The following is a 21,531-nucleotide window of genomic DNA, read 5'->3' as shown; positions in this document are numbered from 1 at the left end:
CACGACTGCTGCTGTTTCTGCGTGCTGGCTCCGCAGACGGGCCGAGGTTTCGCTCGGGTGGCCACGTCTACTAACGAGTAGCAAATACGCAGTAGTTGTATTCAGTAGAAAAGTGTAACCCTTCCGCCGCCCAATATGTAGGTAATAGCCACGTGTTCCATTTGCATATCTTCACAGTTAGGGAACGATAAAAGAATTGCAATTAACTTATTCTGTTTGGATGTGATAAAATAAATAGTCGGCGAAAATAACGCAAGGAGCGATACAACTTTTTGCATAAACCGCGCGACATATCTGCGAACGTATCGCGGCAGAAAAACGATCGTCTCGCTGTCAGTGGAATGTCCTCGCGGTGTCGCTGCTCAGTTTTGTTACAGTGGCTCCTCAAATGACACTGACAGCCGGTCCAGTGCTGGCATAAACGTTCGCAGATCGTTGCGGAACTAACAGCTTTATTTTCGCAAATCCGTCTTGATCACGCAATTTCTTACACTTTATTACCGGTTTCGGCGTACTGCCATCCTCAGACGATTAAAATGTACTCACATGTTTAACTTGACGATGATTTACATCAGAATATTTTAATCATCTGAGGATGGCAGTATGCCGAAAGCGATAATAAAGTGTAAGAAATCTGTGTGATCAAGACGAACTTTTGAAAATAAAGTGCCAAAAATGATGGCTGACTCATTTATAGACTTTATGTCTTCAATTAAGAACTAATAGTTTTAATGGGCATCCTAACGATGGAAGGTACCGAGTCGATATATCGTGTAAGTAAAACGTACTCGCTTGGTTTCTTCTTCTATAAGATAGGAACAAACATAATTTTTCTAGCAACATCGTGTGTAGTGTCATATCCAAAGTTAACCCAAGAACCATTATTTAGTTTCCGTCCTATTTCGCATTAACATCTCCTTTCATTATACAGCAGAGGAATTTGCTATTATTGATCAGCTTCTGAAATACAGCCTTAAACCTCTGTCTTCTACTTTCTCGTAACGAGAGCACGTTGGTGTATAGACATGACTCCTACAGAATGTCTTGTTTATATTTAAAACAAGAACTGCGCTGAAATATTCTTTTTCAAATTTTATCGTGCAACGAACTCGGATAATAGCCAGTATGCATGCGTTACACAGCCTTTGCTCGACTTGCGAATAAAGTTTCTCATAACGTTGCCGCGTCAAATTAAATTCGAAGTGAGCTTTCGACGTTTAGAGACTATAGAGAAATTCACTAGACTGAACAGGAAGTGGTGTCAAGTGACGTCCGCCCACATCAAATGCCACGAACAGTAACGATCAGAACGAAGAGAGAAGGAAAAAAGGGAAAAAGAAGTATTTGATTTTCGTATAGGATGTGAGAGGTCCCGGGTGCAAATCCCGAACAAGCCTGTATTTTTGCACACTTATTGGAGCCACGCAAAGTACACGCCTGTTGAAATAATGCAGGTTTTCGTGACCTTCCCTTTCTAGAAATTACTGTGCCTTTTCGAAGACATGGACTGTAAAAATCAGTCTGATTTAACGAAATCTTAAGTAGGTAAGCCGAACACATTCAAATAAGAAAAAGTTTGCGATAACATAATGAATAATGGCAAATAGAAACAATTTTTTGGTAGTTATCGTCTACTCGTTTCTGTACATATCTCTGGCCGAGATGGACGGAGTACCTAGTTGGCCGCCTTTTGTGGAAAACTACCAAACGTTTTGTTGTAGCGTAGCTTTGCTCCGAGTGTACCATCATCTCTTACCTAACACTAGCTTAGCACACAGTACTTCGCTCGCGTGGTTTGACAGTTTTCTTTTTTTCCCCTTTAATCGAAAGTTTATGTTGTTCCTAAACTGCAACATCATCTAAACGTTTCACGCCAATTAAGGCCATAGAAGCATGGTCTTTTCCGAATGTTCTTTGATCTAAAGGCGATTCTGGTACCTTGTGTCGAAGGCTTTTGTTTATTATGATTTTGGCATCCTTCTGGTGATATTTCCTTAGAAACTTTCATGTCCTAACACATCTCTTTAGAAGTCAAATAGCAATTTTCATAGACTCAGCTATAAAATGTTTTAATACAGCTAAATATTCTCAAACATTTTTATCCCCTATATCGTCACCTTCTTACGGGCTGAATTTCACAAAAGACTAAAACGCGTATTCTTTTAAGTTCTAGATTCAAAAGTCCCTTAAGAGCGACATATTTTCTAAAACCCTTTCATCTTCTACTTCATCCCTTAGGGGTAGAATTTAGAACAATCTCTTCTTAGACGATGTCTACAGTATAATATCAACACCCTGTACACTTCAAGTTCATATGCTTAGCGGTTTGGGCTTGGAGATGAGTCAGTCTCTTAGTCAGGACATTTCCTGTTATATATATAGAGGTAGCATCATCTGATCTCAGACGACAACAGGCAGTGTACTGAGAACTGAGTAAGATATGCAACAAATTTGTTCTTAGGAAACTTGCTATCAACGATATTCTTTCTCACTTTCCACATATCAGGGTTAAATCTAGAATGTAGGAGGTTCTTATAGACCCCACCAATATACTCTTGCGATTTGGAAGATAGCTGGAGAGCTAACTAAAAATACCTCGCACAAAAAAAAAAAAAAAAAAAACGGGACTACGTCAACCACATCAGAAACAGGCACGCAGACTGCAAAGCAACTATTTATAAACGTAGTTTTTTTTTTTTTTTTTTTTTAGGTGCCATGCAGGGATTGTGCGGCCACTCCCGTCGGAGTTTCGAGTCCTCCTTCGGCTGTGTGTGTGTGTGTGTGTGTGTGTGTGTGTGTGTGTGTGTGTGTGTTTCTTAGCATAAGTTTGTTTAATTAGTGTGTAAGTATAGGGAACGATGACCTCAGCAGCTTGCTCCCTTAGGAATTCATGCACATTTTAACGTTTTGAGCAAACAGTACACGACGTTATTAGGGCGGGCCAATGAGAAAATTTCAAGGGGATGACCGACTTCATAAAGGCCCCTCCACACGCTTCTGTGTCGCGAAGTTCCCTGTATATGGCGCTCCGATGGAACTGTGATATCAGTAACCATTCCAAATATATACTTGCTATAATCTTAATCTAGTTTATTAGTATTTTTGACATTTGTTTTCTCTGATTTTTCTGTTTTAAATTTGATACGTATTTCTGTAATTTTGCCACAAGCTAAATTAATAAAACGAATATTTAAGTTCGTTGAAGTCGACATTGGTGTTCTAAAACTACCAGACTTTATATTCTGAAGAAACTCCGTGAAAAACTGATCAGCAGACTGTTTTAAATGCTCTTCATGACTCGCTGCTACTTCATAAAGAAAAGACAGTCACATGATGTCTAACTCATAATTATGGATATGTTACCCGAGACTGGGCAGGATGTTTCACAATGATTCCGTTACGTAATTTTCTTAAGGATCACCATGAACAAATATACTGAATTGGTATTTAACCTTTGAGAGACTATGCAAATTTTTCGGGGGCACTATACAAGGTGTTACAAAAAGGTACGGCCAAACTTTCAGGAAACATTCCTCATACACAAATATGGCCCAATTGGAGGAAGGTAATGTTGACTTCGGTGCTTGTGTTGACATGTTACTCATTGCTCTACAATACTAGCATCAAGCGCATCAATACGTAGCATCAACAGGTTAGTGTTCATCACGAACGTGGTTTTGCAGTCAGTGCAATGTTTACAAATGCGGAGTTGGCAGATGCCCATTTGATGTATGGATTAGCACGGGGCAATAGCGTGGCGCGGTACGTTTGTATCGAGACAGGTTTCCAGAACGAAGGTGTCCCGACAGGAAGACGTTCGAAGCAATTGATTGGCGTCTTAGGGAGCACGGAACATTCCAGCCTATGACTCGCGACTGGGGAAGACCTAGAACGACGAGGACACCTGCAATGGACGAGGCAATTCTTCGTGCAGTTGACGACATCCCTAATGTCAGCGTCAGAGAAGCTGCTGCTGTACAAGGTAACGTAGACCACGTCACTGTATGGAGAGTGCTACGGGAGAACCAGTTGTTTCCGTACCATGTACAGCGTGTGCAGGCACTATCAGCAGCTGATTGGCCTCCACAGGTACACTTCTGCGAATGGATCATCCAACAATGTGTCAATCTTCATTTCAGTGCAAATGTTCCCTTTACGGATGAGGCTTCATTCCAACGTGATCAAATTGTAAATTTTCACAATCAACATGTGTGGGCTGACGAGAATCCGCACGCAATTGTGCAATCACGTCATCAACACAGATTTTCTGTGAACGTTTGGGCAGGCATTGTTGGTGATGTCTTGATTGGGGCCCATGTTCTTCCACCTACGCTCAATGGAGCACGTTATCATGATTTCATACGGGATACTCTACCTGTGCTGCTAGAACATGTGCCTTTACAAGTACGACACAACATGCGGTTCATGCACGATGGAGCTCCTGCACATTTCAGTCGGAGTGTTCGTACGCTTCTCAACAACAGATTCGGTGACCGATGGATTGGTAGAGGCGGACCAATTCCATGGCCTCCACGCTCTCCTGACCTCAACCCTCTTGACTTTCATTTATGGGGGCATTTGAAAGCTCTTGTCTACGCAACCCCGGTACCAAATGTAGAGACTCTTCGTGCTCGTATTGTGGACGGCTGTGATACAATAAGCCATTCTCCAGGGCTGCATCAGCGCATCAGGGATTCCATGCGACGGAGGGTGGATGCATATATCCTTGCTAACGGAGGACATTTTGAACATTTCCTGTAACAAAGTGTTTGAAGTCACGCTGGTACGTTCTGTTGCTGTGTGTTTCCATTCCATGATTAATGTGATTTGAAGAGAAGTAATAAAATGAGCTCTAACATGGAAAGTAAGCGTTTCCGGAGACATGTCCACATAACATATTTTCTTTCTTTGTGTGTGAGGAATGTTTCCTGAAAGTTTGGCCGTACCTTTTTGTAACACCCTCTATACTTTGTTCTGAGCAGTTCTTTTGCCAGGTGTCAAAAGCAATTTCCTGCAGGTGAAATCGAGATAGGAGCTCAAATTTAATCCAACACACTACCCGTGGAAGTCCGCCAGTTTATCCCCACAGTCAGGAATCCTGCTGCTTGAACTAATAAGGAGTCTGCAGCACTCAGCCCATCAATACGTCCGCGCTTCTTCATAACTTCTTAAACTGAGGGTAAATGCACAGTTTTTTCTCACACGTTAGTTATCTGTAAGCTATTGCGACTGTTTTCTTCAGATGTCAATGCACTACGTACAGAGACATCGAGGTCAAGGAGCCACTGTCATTCTTTAAGTCGTTAACATACATCGTTAACCGATACTGTCTTATCACACTTGCGTATGTGACCTCCAATGCTATGTTCACTTCATACAACGCCTCTCCATTGACGATTACATTGTGAATCTGTTTCCTGGAATGCTCTCATTCCACTAAAACATCTAGTCGGATGTTCGGTAAGCACATATTTCGTTTACGTGAAACGATATAGAAGACTCGACGTAGATCAGTGTATAAGACGGTACGTGAATAAATGAAAATGTTTGTCGGGAACAGAAATTTATTTACGAGTACGTATAGTTTGTTTTTTCTGTTCAGATTAAGATGGAAACATCTTCCGAAAATAAAAAAAAATTAAAAATCAGCAACTACTTCACCTCCTCTCGTTTCTGTAAAAAGCATGGCCTGACTAGGACGTTTACATACTTCTAGAACTTACTGATATTTTTGTTTTTTCGGCGTATAAAACTAAAAATTCAGCTTTGTTGAATGACATACATAAGCTGTCTTATTACCTTTAATGTTCACTTCAGCTTTCGTTTACCACTGACACTGCGGTGGTACCCTCTTTTTTTTCTTCCATAAGTTTCTATGCTTGTTATTAAGTTGCAGCTCATTGTTGGTGACCATCACAAACCTGGGTTCAACCTTTAGTCAATGCAGGCGCATAACAAGACGGATCTCCAAGAACTCCTTCCGCTTCTATCTCATTTCTTCTACTGTTGTCTGTTTGAAAAATTCAGTTTCTAATTCTCTCTCCCTCCCCGCTACCGACACCAAGCCATATTCCTTTTAATCCTTATTTGTACAAGTCCACCCCCCCCCCCCTGCCCCTCTCACCCCCACCTCCCCCTGAACAATGGAACCTTGTTGTCGGTGGGGCGGCTGGGTGTCTCAGACATACAAATAGGCGTTCCATAGCTGCAAACACAGGGGATTCCTGAAGAGGGGCAGCAGCTTTTTTCAGTACATGCAGGGGCAACAGTCTGGATGAGTGATTGATCTGGCGTCGTAACATCGATTGACTGACCTGGCGTCGTAACATCAACCAAAACGGCTTTGATTTGCTGTCACTACGAACGGCTGAAAGCAAAGGGAAACTACACCCGTAATTTTTCCTGAGGGCATACACCTATATTGTATAGTTAAATGATGATGGCGTCCTCTTAGGTAAAGTATTCCGGAGGTAACAGTCTCCCATTCGGATCTACATCTACATCTACATCACTACTCTGCAATTCACATTTAAGTGCTTGGCAGAGGGTTCATCGAACCACAATCATACATACTCGCTACCATTCCACTCCCGAACAGCGCGCGGGAAAAACGAACACCTAAACCTTTCTGTTCGAGCTCTGATTTCTCTTATTTTATTTTGATGATCATTCCTACCTATGCAGGTTTTCGCATTCGGAAGAGAACGTTGGTGACTGAAATTTCGTAAATAGATCTCGCCGCGACGAAAAACGTCTTTGCTTTAATGACTTCCATCCCAACTCGCGTATCATATATGCCACACACTCTCCCCTATTACGTGATAATACAAAACGAGCTGCCCTTTTTTGCACCCATTCGATGTCCTCCGTCAATCCCACCTGGTAACGATTCCACACAGCGCAGCAATATTCTAACAGAGGACGAACGAGTGTAGTGTAAGCTGTCTCTTTAGTGGACTTGTTGCATCTTCTAAGTGCCCTGCCAATGAAACGTAACCTTTAGCTCGCCTTCCCCACAATATTATCTATGTGGTCTTTCCAACTGAAGTTGTTCGTAATTTTAACACCCAGGTACTTAGTTGAATTGACAGCCTTGAGAAATGTACTATTTATCGAGTAATCGAATTCCAACGGATTTCTTTTGGAACTCATGTGGATCACCTCACATTTTTCGTTATTTAGCGTCAACTGCCACCTGCCACACCATACAGCAATCTTTTCTAAATCGCTTTGCAACTGATACTGGTCTTCGGATGACCTTACTAGACGGTAAATTACAGCATCATCTGCGAACAACCTAAGAGAACTGCTCAGATTGTCACCCAGGTCATTTATATAGATCAGGAACAGCAGAGGTCCTAGGACGTTTCCCTGGGGAACACCTGATAGCACTTCAGTTTTACTCGATGATTTGCCGTCTACTACAAGGAACTGCGACCTTCCTGACAGGAAGTCACGAATCCAGTTGCACAACTGAGACGATACCCCATAGGCCCGCAGCTTGATTAGAAGTCGCTTGTCAGGAACGGTGTCAAAAGCTTTCCGGAAATCTAGAAATACGGAATCAACTTGAGATCCCCTGTCGATAGCGGCCATTACTTCGTGCGAATAAAGAGTTAGCTGCGTTGCACAAGAACGATGTTTTCTGAAACCATGCTGATTACGTATTAATAGATCGTTGCCTTCGAGGTGATTCATGATGTTTGAATACAGTATACGCTCCAAAACCCTACTGTAAACTGACGTCAATGAAATAGGTCTGTAGTTCGATGGATTACTCCTATTACCCTTCCTAAACACTGGTGCGACCTGCGCAATTTTCCAATCTGTAGGTACAGATCTATGGGTGAGCGTGCGGTTGTATATGATTGCTAAGTAGGGAGCTTTGGTATCAGCGTAATCTGAAAGGAACCTAATCGGTATACAATCTGGACCTGAAGACTTGCCCGTACCAAGCGATTTGAGTTGCTTCGCAACCCCTAAGGTATCTACTTCTAAGAAACTCATGTTAGCAGCTGTTCGTGTTTCAAATTCTGGAATATTCCATTCGTCTTCCCTGGGGCAGGAATTTCGGAAAACTGCGTTCAATAACTCCGCTTTAGCGGCACAGTCGTCGGTAACAGTACCAACGGCACTGCGCAGCGAAGGTATTGACTGGGTCTTGCCGCTTGTGTACTTTACATACGACCAGAATTTCTTCGGATTTTCTACCAGATTTCGAGACAATGTTTCGTTGTGGAACCTATTAAAGGCATCTCGCATTGAAGTCCGTGCCAAATTTCGCGCGTCTGTAAATTTTAGCCAATCTTCGGGATTTCGCGTTCTTCTGAACTTCGCATGCTTTTTCCGTTGCCTCTGCAACAGCGTTCGGACCTGTTTTGTGTACCATGGGGGATCAGTTCCATCTCTTACCAATTTATGAGGTATGAATCTCTCAATTGCTGTTGCTACTATCTCTTTGAATTTGAGCCACATCTCGTCTACATTTGCATAGTCAGTTCGGAAGGAATGGAGATTGTCTCTTAGGAAGGCTTCTAGTGGCACTTTATCCGCTTTTTTAAATAAAATTATTTTGCGTTTGTTTCTGATGGATTTGGAAGAAACGGTATTGAGCCTAGCTACAATCAGTCATGATGCTCTCTATTAGCTCTGGATTGTTTGTGGCTAAGAGGTCAAGTGTGTTTTCGCAACCATTTACAATTCGCGTGGGTTCGTGGACTATAGCCGGGTGGGGACTATTCAGGAGGATGTCGTCATCAGGAGGAACAAATTCTGCGGATCGGAGTGCGGAATGCTACATCCCTAAATCGGGCAGATAGGTTAGAAAATTTTAACATGTAAATGTAAGTTAGATATAGTGGGAATTTGTGGTGGCAAGAGGGACACGACTTCTGGTTTGGTGAATACGGGGTTTTAAATAAAAAAGCAAATAGGGGTAATGCAGGATTAGGTTTAGTAATGAATAAGAAAATAGGAATTTGGGTAAGCTACTATGAAAAACATAGTGAACGGCTGGTTGTAGGCATGAAAAACACAAAGCCCACATCCGCCACAACGGTACAAGTTTACATGCCAATTAGCTCCGCACTTAATGAAGAGATCGAAGAAATGAATGACGAGACAAAAGAAATTATTCAGTTAGTTAAGGAAGACGAAAACTTAATAGTGATGGGGGACTGGAATTCGATAGTAAGAAAAGGAAGAGAAGGGAAAACATTAGGTGAGTATGGACACGGACCCCCCCCTCCCCCCCCCCCCTCCCATGAACCATGGACCTTGCCGTTGGTGGGGAGGCTTGCGTGCCTCAGCGATGCAGATAGCCATACCGCCATACCGTAGGTGCCACCACAACGGAGGGGTATCTGTTGAGAGGCCAGACAAACGTGTGGTTCCTGAAGAGGGGCAGCAGCCTTTTCAGTAGTTGCAGGGGCAACAGTCTGGATGATTGACTGATCAGGCCTTAAAACACCAACCAAAACGGCCATGCTGTGCTGGTACTGCGAACGGCTGAAAGCAAGGGGAAACTACGGCCGTAATTTTTCCCGAGGGCATGCGGCTTTACTGTATGATCAAATGATGATGGCGTCCTCTTGGGTAAAATATGCCGGAGGTAAAATAGTCCCCCATTCGGATCTCCGGGCGGGCACTACTCAGGAGGACGTCGTTATCAGGAGAAAGAAAACTGGCGTTCTACGGATCGGAGCGTGGAATGTCAGATACCTTAATCGGGCAGGTAGGTCAGAAAATTTAAAAAGGGAAATGGATAGGTTAAAGTTAGATATAGTGGGAATTAGTGAAGTTCGGTAGCAAAAGGAACAAGACTTCTGGTCAAGTGAATACAGGGTTATAAATACAAAATCAAATAGGGGTAATGCAGCAGTCGGTTTAATAATGAATAAAAAAAATAGGAGTGCGGGTAAGCTACTACAAACAGCATAGTGAATGCATTATTGTGGCCAAGATAGACACGAAGCCCACGCCTACTACAGTAGTACAAGTTTATATGCCAACTAGCTCTGCAGATGACGAAGTAATTGAAGAAATGTATGATGAGATAAAAGAAATTATTCAGATAGTGAAGGGAGACGAAAATTTAATAGTCATGGGTGACTGGAATTCGGTAGTAGGAAAAGGGAGAGAAGGAAACGTAGTAGGTGAATATGGATTGGGGCTAAGAAATGAAAGAGGAAGCCGCCTGATAGAATTTTGCACAGAGCACAACTTAATCATAGCTAACACTTGGTTCAAGAATCATAAAAGAAGGTTGTATACATGGAAGAAGCCTGGAGATACTGACAGGTTTCAGATAGATTACATAATGGTAAGACAGAGATTTAGGAACCATGTTGTAAATTGTAAGACATTTCCAGGGGCAGATGTGGACTCTGATCACAATCTATTGGTTATGAACTGTAGATTAAAACTGAAAAAACTGCAAAAAGGTGGGAATTTAAGGAGACGGGACCTGGACAAACCGAAACAACCAGAGGTTGTACAGAGGTTGTACAGAGTTTCAGGGAGAGCATAAGGAAACAATGGACAGGAATGGGGGAAAGAAATACAGTAGAAGAAGAATGGGTAGCTTTGAGAGATGAAGTAGTGAAGGCAGCAGAGGACCTAGTAGGCAACAAGACGAGGGCTAGTAGAAATCCTTGAGTAACAGAAGATATACTGCATTTAATTGATGAGAGGAGAAAATATAAAAATGCAGTAAATGAAGCAGGCAAAAAGGAATACAAACGTCTCAAAAACAAGATCGACAGGAAGTGCAAAACGGCTAAGCAGGGATGGCTAGAGGACAAATGTAAGGATATAGAGGGTTATCTCACGAGGGGTAAGATAGATACTGCCTACAGGAAAATTAAAGAGACCTTTGGAGAAAAGAGAACCACTTGTATGAATATCAAGAGCTCAGATGGAAACCAAGTTCTAAGCAAAGAAGGGAAAGCAGAAAGGTGGAAGGGCCGGCCGAAGTGGCCGTGCGGTTAAAGGCGCTGCAGTCTGGAACCACAAGACCGCTTCGGTCGCAGGTTCGAATCCTGCCTCGGGCATGGATGTTTGTGATGTCCTTAGGTTAGTTAGGTTTAACTAGTTCTAAGTTCTAGGGGACTAATGACCTCAGCAGTTGAGTCCCATAGTGCTCAGAGCCATTTGAGCCAAAGGTGGAAGGATTATATATAGGGCCTGTACAAGGGTGACGTACTTGAGAACAATATTATGGAAATGGAAGAGCATGCAGATGAAGATCAAATGGGAGATATGATACTGTGTGAAGAGTTTGACAGAGCACTGAAAGACCTGAGTCGAAACAAGGCCCCGGGAGTAGACAACATTCCATTAGAACTACTGAGGCCTTGGGAGAGCCAGTCATGACAAAACTCTACCATCTGGTGAGCAAGATGTTTGAGACAGGCGAAATACCCTCAGACTTCAAGAAGAATATAATAATTCCAATCCCAAAGAAAGCCGGTGCTGACAGATGTGAAAATTACCGAACTATCAGTTTAATAAGTCACAGTTGCAAAATACTAACGCGTATTCTCTACAGACGAATGGAAAAACTGGTAGAAGCCGACCTCGGGGAAGATCAGTTTGGATTCCGTAGAAATGTTGGAACACGTGAGGCAACACTGACCCTACGACTTATCTTAGAAGAAAGATTAAAGAAAGGCAAAGGAGGGTATAAGATGAACATCAACAAAAGCAAAACGAGAATAATGGAATGTATTCGAATTAAGTCGGGTGATGCTGAGGGAATTAGATTATGAAATGAGACACTTAAAGTAGTAAAGGAGTTTTGCTATTTGGGAAGCAAAGTAACAGATGATGGTCGAAGTAGAGAGGATATAAAATGTAGACTGGCAATGGGAAGGAAAGCGTTTCTGAAGAAGAGAAATTTGTTAACATCGAGTATTGATTTAAGTGTCAGGAAGTCGCTTCTGAAAGTATTTGTATGGAGCGTAGCCATGTATGGAAGTGAAATATGGACGATAAATATTTTGGACAAGAAGAGAATAGAAGCTTTCGAAATGTGGTGCTACAGAAGAATGCTGAAGATTATATGGGTAGATCATATAACTAATGAGGAGGTATTGAATAGGATTGGGGAGAAGAGAAGTTTGTGGCACAACTTAACTAGAAGAGGGGATCGGTTGGTAGGACATGTTCTGAGGCATCAAGGGATCACCAATTTAGTATTGGAGGGCAGCGTGGAGGGTAAAAATCGTAGAGGGAGACCAAGAGATGAATACACTACACAGATTCAGAAGGATGTAGGTCGCAGTGGGTACTGGGAGATGAAGAAGCTTGCACAGGATAGAGTAGCATGGAGAGCTGCATCAAACCAGTCTCAGGACTGAAGACCACAACAACAACAACAACAACAACAACATGGACACGGAATGAAAGAGAAAGCTGCCTAGTAGAGTTTTGTACAATTGTCGTTAACACTTGGTTTAAGAATCATGAGAGAAGGTTGTATACGTGGAAGAGACTGGAGGCATGGGAAGGTTTCAGATTGATTATGTAATTGTAAGACAGAGATTTCGAAACCAGGTTTTAAACTGTAAGATATTTCCAAGGGCAGATGTGGTTTCTGACCACAATTTATTTGTTATCAATTGTAGATTAAAACTGAAGAAATTGGAAAACAGTAGAAAATTAGAGAAATGGGACCCGCACAAGTTGAAAGAACCGAAGGTTGCTGTGAGTTTCAGAGAGAATATTAGGCAATGCTTGACGAGAACAGGGGAAAGGAATATAGTAAAAGACGAATGGGCAGTTTGAAGAGATGAAATAGTGAAGGCAGCAGAGGATCAAAAAGGTAAAAAGACGAGGCCTAGTTAGTATCAATCCTTGGATAACAGAGGAGATGTTGAATTTAATTGATGAAGGCAGAAAATATAAAAATACAAGTGAAGCAGACAAAATTGGCAGGAAGTGCAAAATGACTGACCACGAATGGCTAGAGGACAAATGTAAGGACTCAGAAACGTGTATCACTAGGGGAAAGATAAATGCCGCCCATAGGAAAATTAAAGAGGCCTTTGGAGAAAAGAAAGCACCTGTATCAACATCAGATGGAAAACCAGTCCTAATCAGAGAAGGGAAAGCTGGAAGGTGGAAGGAGTACATATATGGTTTATACAAGGAAGATGTACTTGCAGGCAGTATTATAGAAATGAAGGCGCACGTAGTTGAAGATAAGATGGAAGATGTGATAGTAAGAGAAGAATTTGACAGAGCACGGAAAGTCCTAAATCAAAACAAGGGACTGGGAGTAGACGACATGACATCAGAACTACTGATAGCCTTGGGAGAACCAGCCGTGACAAAACTCTTCCATCCGATTTGCAAAATGTACGAGACAGACCAAACACCCCCAGACTTCAAGAAGCATATCATTATTACAATTCCGAACGAAGTAGGTGCTGACAGGTGTGAATATTACTGAACTACCAGTAAATAAGTCATGGTTGCAAAATACTACCAAGTTCCTTACAGAAGAATTGAAAAAGTAGTAGAACCCGACCTCGGGGAAGTTTGTTTGGATTCTGGAGAACTGTAGGAACACGCGAGGCAGTATTGATCCTACGAGAAAGTTTTCGACATTGTTGACTGGAATATTCCCTTTGAAATTTTGAAGGTAGCAGAGGTAAAACACAGAGAGAGAAGGGCTATTTACAACTTGTACAGAAAGCAGACGGTAGTAGTGAGTGTCCAGGGACGTGAAAGGGAAGCAGTGTTCGAGAAGTGAGTGGGGCACGGTAGTAGCCTATCCCCGACATTATTCAGTCTGTACATTAAACAGGCAGTAAAGGACTCAAACAAAAATTTGAAGAAGGACCTGAAGTTCAGGGAAGAGAAATAAAAACTTCGAGGTTTGACGATGACATTGTAATTCTGTAAGAGACAGCAGAGGACTTGGAAGAGCAGTTGAATGGAATGGGCAGTGTCTTGAAAGAAGGGTACAAGATGAAAATAACAGAAGCAAAACAAGGATAATGGAAAATAAAAAAATTAAAAACTAAATTCCGTTCCGAACAGGTCTCGGAAGATCCTAATTGGTACTGACCGACCGCCTTGTCATCCTCAGACAACAGGCGTCACCGGATGCGGATATCTAGTGGCGTGTGGTCAGCACACCGCTCTCCCGGCCACTGTCAGTTTTCGTGACCGTAGTCGATACTTCTCAATGAAGTAGCTCCTCAATTTGCCTCACAAGGGCTGACAGGGCAACCGCTTGCCAATGGCGCTCATCAGACCGGACGGCTACCCATCCAAGTGCTTAACTTCGGTAATCTGACGGGAACCGATGCTACCGCAGTGGCAAGGCCATTGGAATGTAGTCGAATTAAATTAAGTGATGCTGAGGGAATTAGTTTGTGAAACGAGACACTTAAGAAACTTCCTGGCAGATTAAAACTGTGTGCCCGACCGAAACTCGAACTCGGGACCTTTGCCTTTCGCGGGCAAGTGCTCTACCATCTGAGCTACCGAAGCACGACTCACGTCCGGTACTCACAGCTTTACTTCTGCCAGTACCTCGTCTCCTACCTTCCAAACTTTACAGAAGCTCTCCTGCGAACCTTGCAGAACTAGCACTCCTGAAAGAAAGGATATTGCGGAGACATGGCTTAGCCACAGCCTGGGGGATGTTTCCAGAATGAGATTTTCACTCTGCAGCGGAGTGTGCGCTGATATGAAACTTCCTGGCAGATTAAAACTGTGTGCCCGACTGAGTCTCGGTCGGGCACACAGTTTTAATCTGCCAGGAAGTTTCATATCAGCGCACACTCCGCTGCAGAGTGAAAATCTCATTCTGGAGACACTTAAGCATTAACTGATTACTGCTACTTGGGCAGCAAAAACTGATAATGGTTGAAGTAGAGGGAATATCAAACGTAGAGTGGCAATGGCAAGAAAAGAGTTTCTGAAGAAGAGAAGTTTGTTAACATCGAGTGTAGATTTAAGTGTCAGGAAGTCTTTTCTGAAAGCATTTGTCTGGAGTGTCGCCATGTATGGAAATGAAACAAGGACGATAAACAGCTCACACAAGAAGAGAAGAGTCTTTTCAGGTGTGGTGCTACAGAAGAACGTTGAAGTTTTGATGAGCAGATCATGAATCTAGTGAGGAAATACTGAATAGAATTGGGGAGAGAAGAAATCTGTGGCACAACTTCACCCCAAGAAGGGAGCGGCTGATAGGACACATTCTGAGACATCAAGGAAAATCAGTTCAGTGTATGAGGGAAGTGTGGGGGGTAAAAATCGTAGAGGGAGACCAACAGATGAAAACAGTAAGTCGATCCAGAAGGGTGTAAGTTGCAGTATTTATTCGGACATGAGTCTAGCACCAGACACAGTAGCATGGTGAGCTGCAGCAAACCAGTTTTCGGACTGAAGACAACAACAACAACATTGCTGACACACCTTATCCTTACTGCAGATAGAAAAAGGCGGTTCAGTTTATAAAACGAGTAGTTATGTACCTGATTTTGCAAATGATGACACCGACAAACGTGTTAAGATAAAGTTAATAGTTAATATATATATATTTGAATTGCGGAGGAAGGAGTGCGCCTGCATTAACCTCGCAATCCTTCGTCGTAGATAAACCACGGCTGCAGCCTGTACAGACCCACTTCATTACCTTTCACGAACAAGGAAAAAAATCTACACATTTATTGAGGTTGCAGCAATCACAGAACATTTTATCTGGGCCACAGGTTTACAAATACAAACTGTAGTAGCGCGGGCCACAAATCCCTTACTGTGACTACGTAAGAGCCGCAAGCAAAAAGAAAAAAACATAATTAGTTCACATCACTTGTTTCTCAAATATTTATTTTACCTAACAAATGTAATTACAAAGATGTGTTTTTACGAAAGCATTATTTACATGATTTAATTTGAAACATGACACTCATTCATTTCGAAATAGGTTTTTTTTTGTCGATTTACAAGAACGAGCGATGAGGGGCGGGTCGCGGTCTGTGCATGGCTGACCTAGAGCTTTAATCACCCACTGGTTTAATGAAACGCGTTTGAAGACAGTACGTATGGGAGCCACAGTCCAAATAGCAGTGAAGCAGCTTGTGTTTAACGGAACCGAGTTGGTGTAAACTGAGGAGGTCCAACTAAACATTTCAGTATTGCGCCTGGTTTTTTTCAGTTTCCACTTTGTCTAATATTTGCGTACATTTCCAGTGCTCTCATCAACGTGCGATGTATATTTAGATTCGTATCTGGGTCTATAGCTTTCTCTTCTGTCTGTTGAAAGTTCTGAAGAGTTGGTAAAAGGCAGTGTTAACTATGTTTTGCAAGGTTGGCAACCAGAACAAGTAGAAGATGCGAATTATTGGAGAGTGTGCATAATGTCTGTGTCTGTGGCCAGTTGTTGTATGAAGAAGGCAATAAATATTCCTTTACTTAAACAATGTGTATCTTACAATATTCATTATAAAGTGAACACCAAAAGAAAAAAAAATCGACAGCCTCAAAAATAAGAAAGGGCAAAACAGTGGACGAAACAGCGTTAAAAGATCGCGAAATCAACAAAGAAACGTGAAAACAGACACGAAACATTTAAAGAAGAGAGACACCTAAAAAGCCTCAAGAAAATGAAGAATTTCGCGACATTTAAGGGCTCGTAAGCAGCAGTACTTTCGTCATGTGGGACGTCAAAGTCAGAATTCTGTTTACTAGTCAGGATTTGAGTGATTCTCTGAATGGAACTGAATCACTTGAAAAAATGCGACGCAGAAGAAATGTCAGCAACGGGAAAGGAGGGCGAAACGATCTATAATGAGGATAATTGACAAGAAGGTAAAGCGACGTATATAGTGTTGTGAAACGTCCAAGTCTGCGTAAGATAAACTTAAAGAAATATACAAAGGAGACACTTCTGCAAGAAATTTGCGATTCCTTCAAAAATTATAAAATTTCATATCTCATAAAATAAGGAATTGGCTAGTAACGTAACTGCTCTACAGAACACAGCATTTGAATTGAACCCTCTTCAGTCAGAAAAGCTGCCAGACACCATGCTCATACCCGAGATAATGTCTCTTTTGCCACATGAATTAAAAAATTTTGTGCAGCATGGGTTTCAATAGCCTATGCTCAGAGGACTATGGAAAATTTAATTGCAAGGCTCATAAGAGAAGATGAACAGTCGAAGGGTAATAAGCAAGAAGAAAGTTTAGCATTTGTTCATTTTAACAAAAATAAATTACGGATCTAATCTGTAACAATTGTGCTCGATAAAGACATTTTGCAAGAGAATGCAAGAATCGTAAAAAAACTGAACATTGTTCTGTACGAAAGAAAAATAATCACAGAGAGGGAGAATGCCACTTTACAAATAAAAATAAATTCTGGAACCAAAACTGAGGCCTTTCGAGCCGTGTCCTCTATGCAAAAGGATAAACCACGAAGAAAAAGAAGATTGTTACTTTAAGAGCAAAGACAACACAAATATAACATTTTTGGCACACTCATGGAAGAAAACAAGAAAGAATACATCACCCAAGAACACAAAAAAAGGGGACACCACAGAAGACAAGGAGGGAGAAGTCGTCACTGAAGAGAACACAAAGGGAGACTTAAAAGAAGAAGGAAGGCATTGTATTTCCTGCATATAAATGCAACAAAGAAATATTCCAGAAGGAACTAATGAGGAAGAAGATATGGTCATGATTGTTGATAGTGCATGTGCACGATTTACTCGTACGTGTTATGAATTGGACAAGGTAACGAAAGTAAAAGACTGTGATAGACTTGTGTAAGTTGCCAAACAAGGCTAACCAGTGAAAAAAGATGCAACACTAAACTTTGTAGGTAAAAACTGTATTCTCAAGGATGTTATTTATGTTTCTGAACTCTAGAAATCTGGTGTCTGTGAATGCTATTACCGAGAAAGATGGCATAGTGCAAATATTCTGTTCAAGTTTATGGGGATAAAACAGTAATTCTAAAAGGACTAAAAACAAGGAGTGTACTATATGTAGTGAACATTAACCATGAATCAGTTACTACGGACAGCAGGAAAAGCAAGAATGTCATAAGAAGCTAGGTCATCCAGGCATAAGCTTCGAAGATCAGCTGCCAGAAAACAAAATCCACATTTTGTCGCTTCTGCTTTAGGACGATTTGGTGCCCTGCTCCTCACAGCTTTCACTGTTCTTTTTAAGTATGAAGCCGTTGGTTGAAGAAAACGGCTGAGTGACAATATTATCAATATAGTAAGAAAAAAAACGAAAAACTAAAGAAAATAGATGATGTGCCTCCTAATAGATAAGAAAAAGGTTTATTATACTTCACAACTTACACGACACGTCATTCTAGCAAACAATCAAGAGAATGAATTCAGAGCTGTGTAAAGCCTGTCGAAGGCACTGCTCTTCGGATGCAGTTCCTACCGCACTGCGGTGCGATCATTCACTGGGCATTTTTTCGCTGAATTGTCACCTCCAAAAAGTGCAGCATTCCTTCATGTCTCTCTACCCAAACTGTCTCACAGATTTCCTACATTGCTATTCCACCGGGAGTGCTTCAAAGACACCATATCTATTTGCAGAAATATTAGAAAATGCAACAGTCTACTGCAGTGACAAAAAACGACTCTGGAATGATTTACAAGACAATTGTTCCATAAATGATTGGTAAAAGACCAATGCTTTGCATGAATAGTTGTCTTGAGAACCTCCTGAATGACTCTGAAACCATAAAAGAATAGCTGTCAGTGCCAATCCGAACACACGTCTTAGTAGTAGGGTAATGGGGCCCCAACCCCAATAGCAGTTAAGTCCCCTAAGATTCACACGCATTTGAACATTTGTTTTTCTTAGCCTGCACATAGGCCCCATCACCCTCCCCCTCTCCACCCCCTCCCCTTCCGCCCACCCACATGCACTATTGATGGGAATTTCGAAGCTTTGGTCGGAATTTCGAAACTTTGGTCGGAATTTCTTTGTTCCAGGGCTGTACTGACATCCCATACCACCCTTCCCCCTCCGAGAATTGGCGGGAAATTAAAATTGGGAGGCCCTTTTCGGGCTCGAACCCTGGTCCTTCTGGACAGAAAGCCCTAGGGCACCATCCAACACCTGGAAACTGCCCAGATGCAGGAAGCTTAGGTTAGTGTACTTTAGCTACTTTAGTTGGAAAACTGAAGTAAAGATCGGTCCTAACTTTGTAATTAGGTCATAAAGATTGAACCTCGTTACACAACTATATGCAAAGCGCTACACAAGGACTGCCGAAAATCGCAATACGGATGAAAAAATGATGACGGCATACAACAGTTGTTATCCTGCTGGGAAAAAATTTCACAATACCATTCAAAACAAGTAACAGGGGCACTAAAAATCAACCCTTTACCTACAACTCACGAGGAAAACGCTGGGGTCTAAAGTACTACCTTTATTATTTTTGGCAGAAAATATGTTCAACTGACGAGACGCTGGTGTGGGACAGAGAGGAGTTTCACAAGTGTTTACCTGTAAGAATACAGGCGAGGACTGCATCTATCGCAGTTTGACATCAGGGTTCGCTACAGATGTCTGCTCGACAACCACCCAGTAACGCGGGTAACCGAGGCCAATATACGCTACCATAACTGATGGAAAATGCATCTGTGTTCTAATTACACATCTAAGTCGGCTTTAAAGAAAAACAGCTTTCGTAATAAACGGGTCATAATGCAAAATATGCACTGAGGATTGTCGCGAAACTCTTGGGTAAACTGGGGCGACGAATATTCGAAGTGAAGCGTGCGACAGTTCTGCTGCTACCACCGTATACCTGGCGTACGGATAGTAAGAACAAGGTAATGAAGACCAGGACGCCTACACAGGCATGGAGACAGTCATCTCACCCTCGCTCAATACCTGTATGGAATTGGACGGATAATCGATAGCATTTGTACGAAGTCCCTTTCGCCATGCATCGTACGTTGGCTTGCGGAGTACCTATCACGTTGTTGCATGGTTCACTGTTGATATTTGAGTCATTGCCTTTTGTCATTTGGAGATTGTGAGTGGGGCTGTGGAATCTACAGAATTGAGTGCAAAGTGGAGAAATCGGAACATTTCCGTCATTCTTCTGTTTGACTTGTGGAAAGGCTTGACAGCAGCGGAGGCAGCCGGAAACATTTGCGCCGTGTGTGAGGATAACGCCATTGCACAGAGCACGGCAAGAAAATGGCTTTCTTGGTTACGGAGGATCATTTTGACAGTAGTGACTTCCGACGGTTCGGAAGACCCTCGGAGTTTGATGAAGATAGTCAAACGCATTAATCCACAATTATCCACGTTAGTGCCACATGTGACGAAATTTGATCATTCCGTCATCGTTCGACATTTGCAAGCAACGGGGTAGTTTGAAAAATCACGTGTACGGGTACCACAGGCTCCAAGCTAAAACCATGAATATTAGCGGGTGCCCATATGTGCATCTCTGCTCGCTCATCATCAATTGCCTCGAGAACAACACCGACCATTTCTATGCTGTTTCATTATAGCTGACGAGAAATGGTATCTTTATATTAACAAGAGGAAAAGAAAGGAATGGCTGAGCCCAAACAAAGCAACATCTCGCCGAACAAAGACCTGCGTGCATCCACAAAAGATAATGTTATGCATTTGGTGGAAGAGCGACAGTGGCGTGTACTACGTACTGCTTCCCCGAGGTGTAACCTCACTGCTGATTTGTATTGCCAAGAATTGAGACGTCTTGCATACGCAATCCAAGAATAAAGCAATGTTACTCCACGATAACGTCCGCCCGGATTCTGCTAGACTTAGAAGAAACACTATACCGGCTTTGGGTTGGGAAATCATTCTGCACCCACACTATGCACCAGATCCTGCCCTCAGATTTTTACCTTTTCCGCTGTCTATCGAACAACCTTGAACGAACTTCTTTTCTCGATGAAAATGCGCTATGAGCACGGCTCGATGAGTTCATCTCAAAACTTTGTGATTTTTACAATTGCGGAATCGAAAAGTTACCCCAGCGTTGATGAGTAAAGACTCTGCTATATGTATGTGTTGTGTTGTGTTTATAAAAATTATTGAAAAATAATACTAACTTAAGCGCCAATCTAATACTATGTGCTCATTGCACCCTTCTTAGTTTTTGCTGGGCATTCAAAATCTTTGCGGCAGTCGGGCCCATATATCCGCTCAAGGGAAAAGTCTGACAAATAGAGAAATCTAAAATATTCCTTCGGGCCGGATTTGAACCAGCGACCTATGGATATCTGCCAGAATGACCACTACAGTCCACCGCTCTACCAACTGAGCTACCGAAGGAGTGCACAGACTGCGTTCTCGTGTGGCCCACATAAGTGGCTGCCACGCCCCAGAGCCGTCACGTATCCCGGTCTTCGCGCGGGCGTCGAGTCAGCGGCGTGAGTATTCAGTGCTCTTCTAGTCTTCTCTGTCACTGGGAAGCAAAGGTCGTGCGCCGGCCGCCGTTGCTGAATTACCGGCTGACATTCATTCTCACTACCACTGCAGCGTACGT

At 42.3% G+C, this 21,531-nt stretch overlaps 1 non-coding gene across 1 annotated transcript; it reads right to left on the bottom strand.

Annotated features, from left to right (window-relative positions):
* Positions 1–21,227: 21,227 nt before the first annotated feature.
* On the bottom strand, positions 21,228–21,317 carry Trnay-gua. The gene is given in 2 exon segments: positions 21,228–21,263; positions 21,281–21,317. It is a non-coding gene; the product is annotated as a tRNA-Tyr (tRNA).
* Positions 21,318–21,531: the final 214 nt, after the last annotated feature.

The sequence above is a fragment of the Schistocerca americana genome, chromosome 2, assembly GCF_021461395.2.
Source record: "Schistocerca americana isolate TAMUIC-IGC-003095 chromosome 2, iqSchAmer2.1, whole genome shotgun sequence".
In the NCBI taxonomy this organism is placed as follows: domain Eukaryota; kingdom Metazoa; phylum Arthropoda; class Insecta; order Orthoptera; family Acrididae; genus Schistocerca; species Schistocerca americana.
The sequence above is the reverse complement of the archived record's forward strand: the minus strand, read 5'-3'. Positions and strand labels throughout refer to the sequence as shown.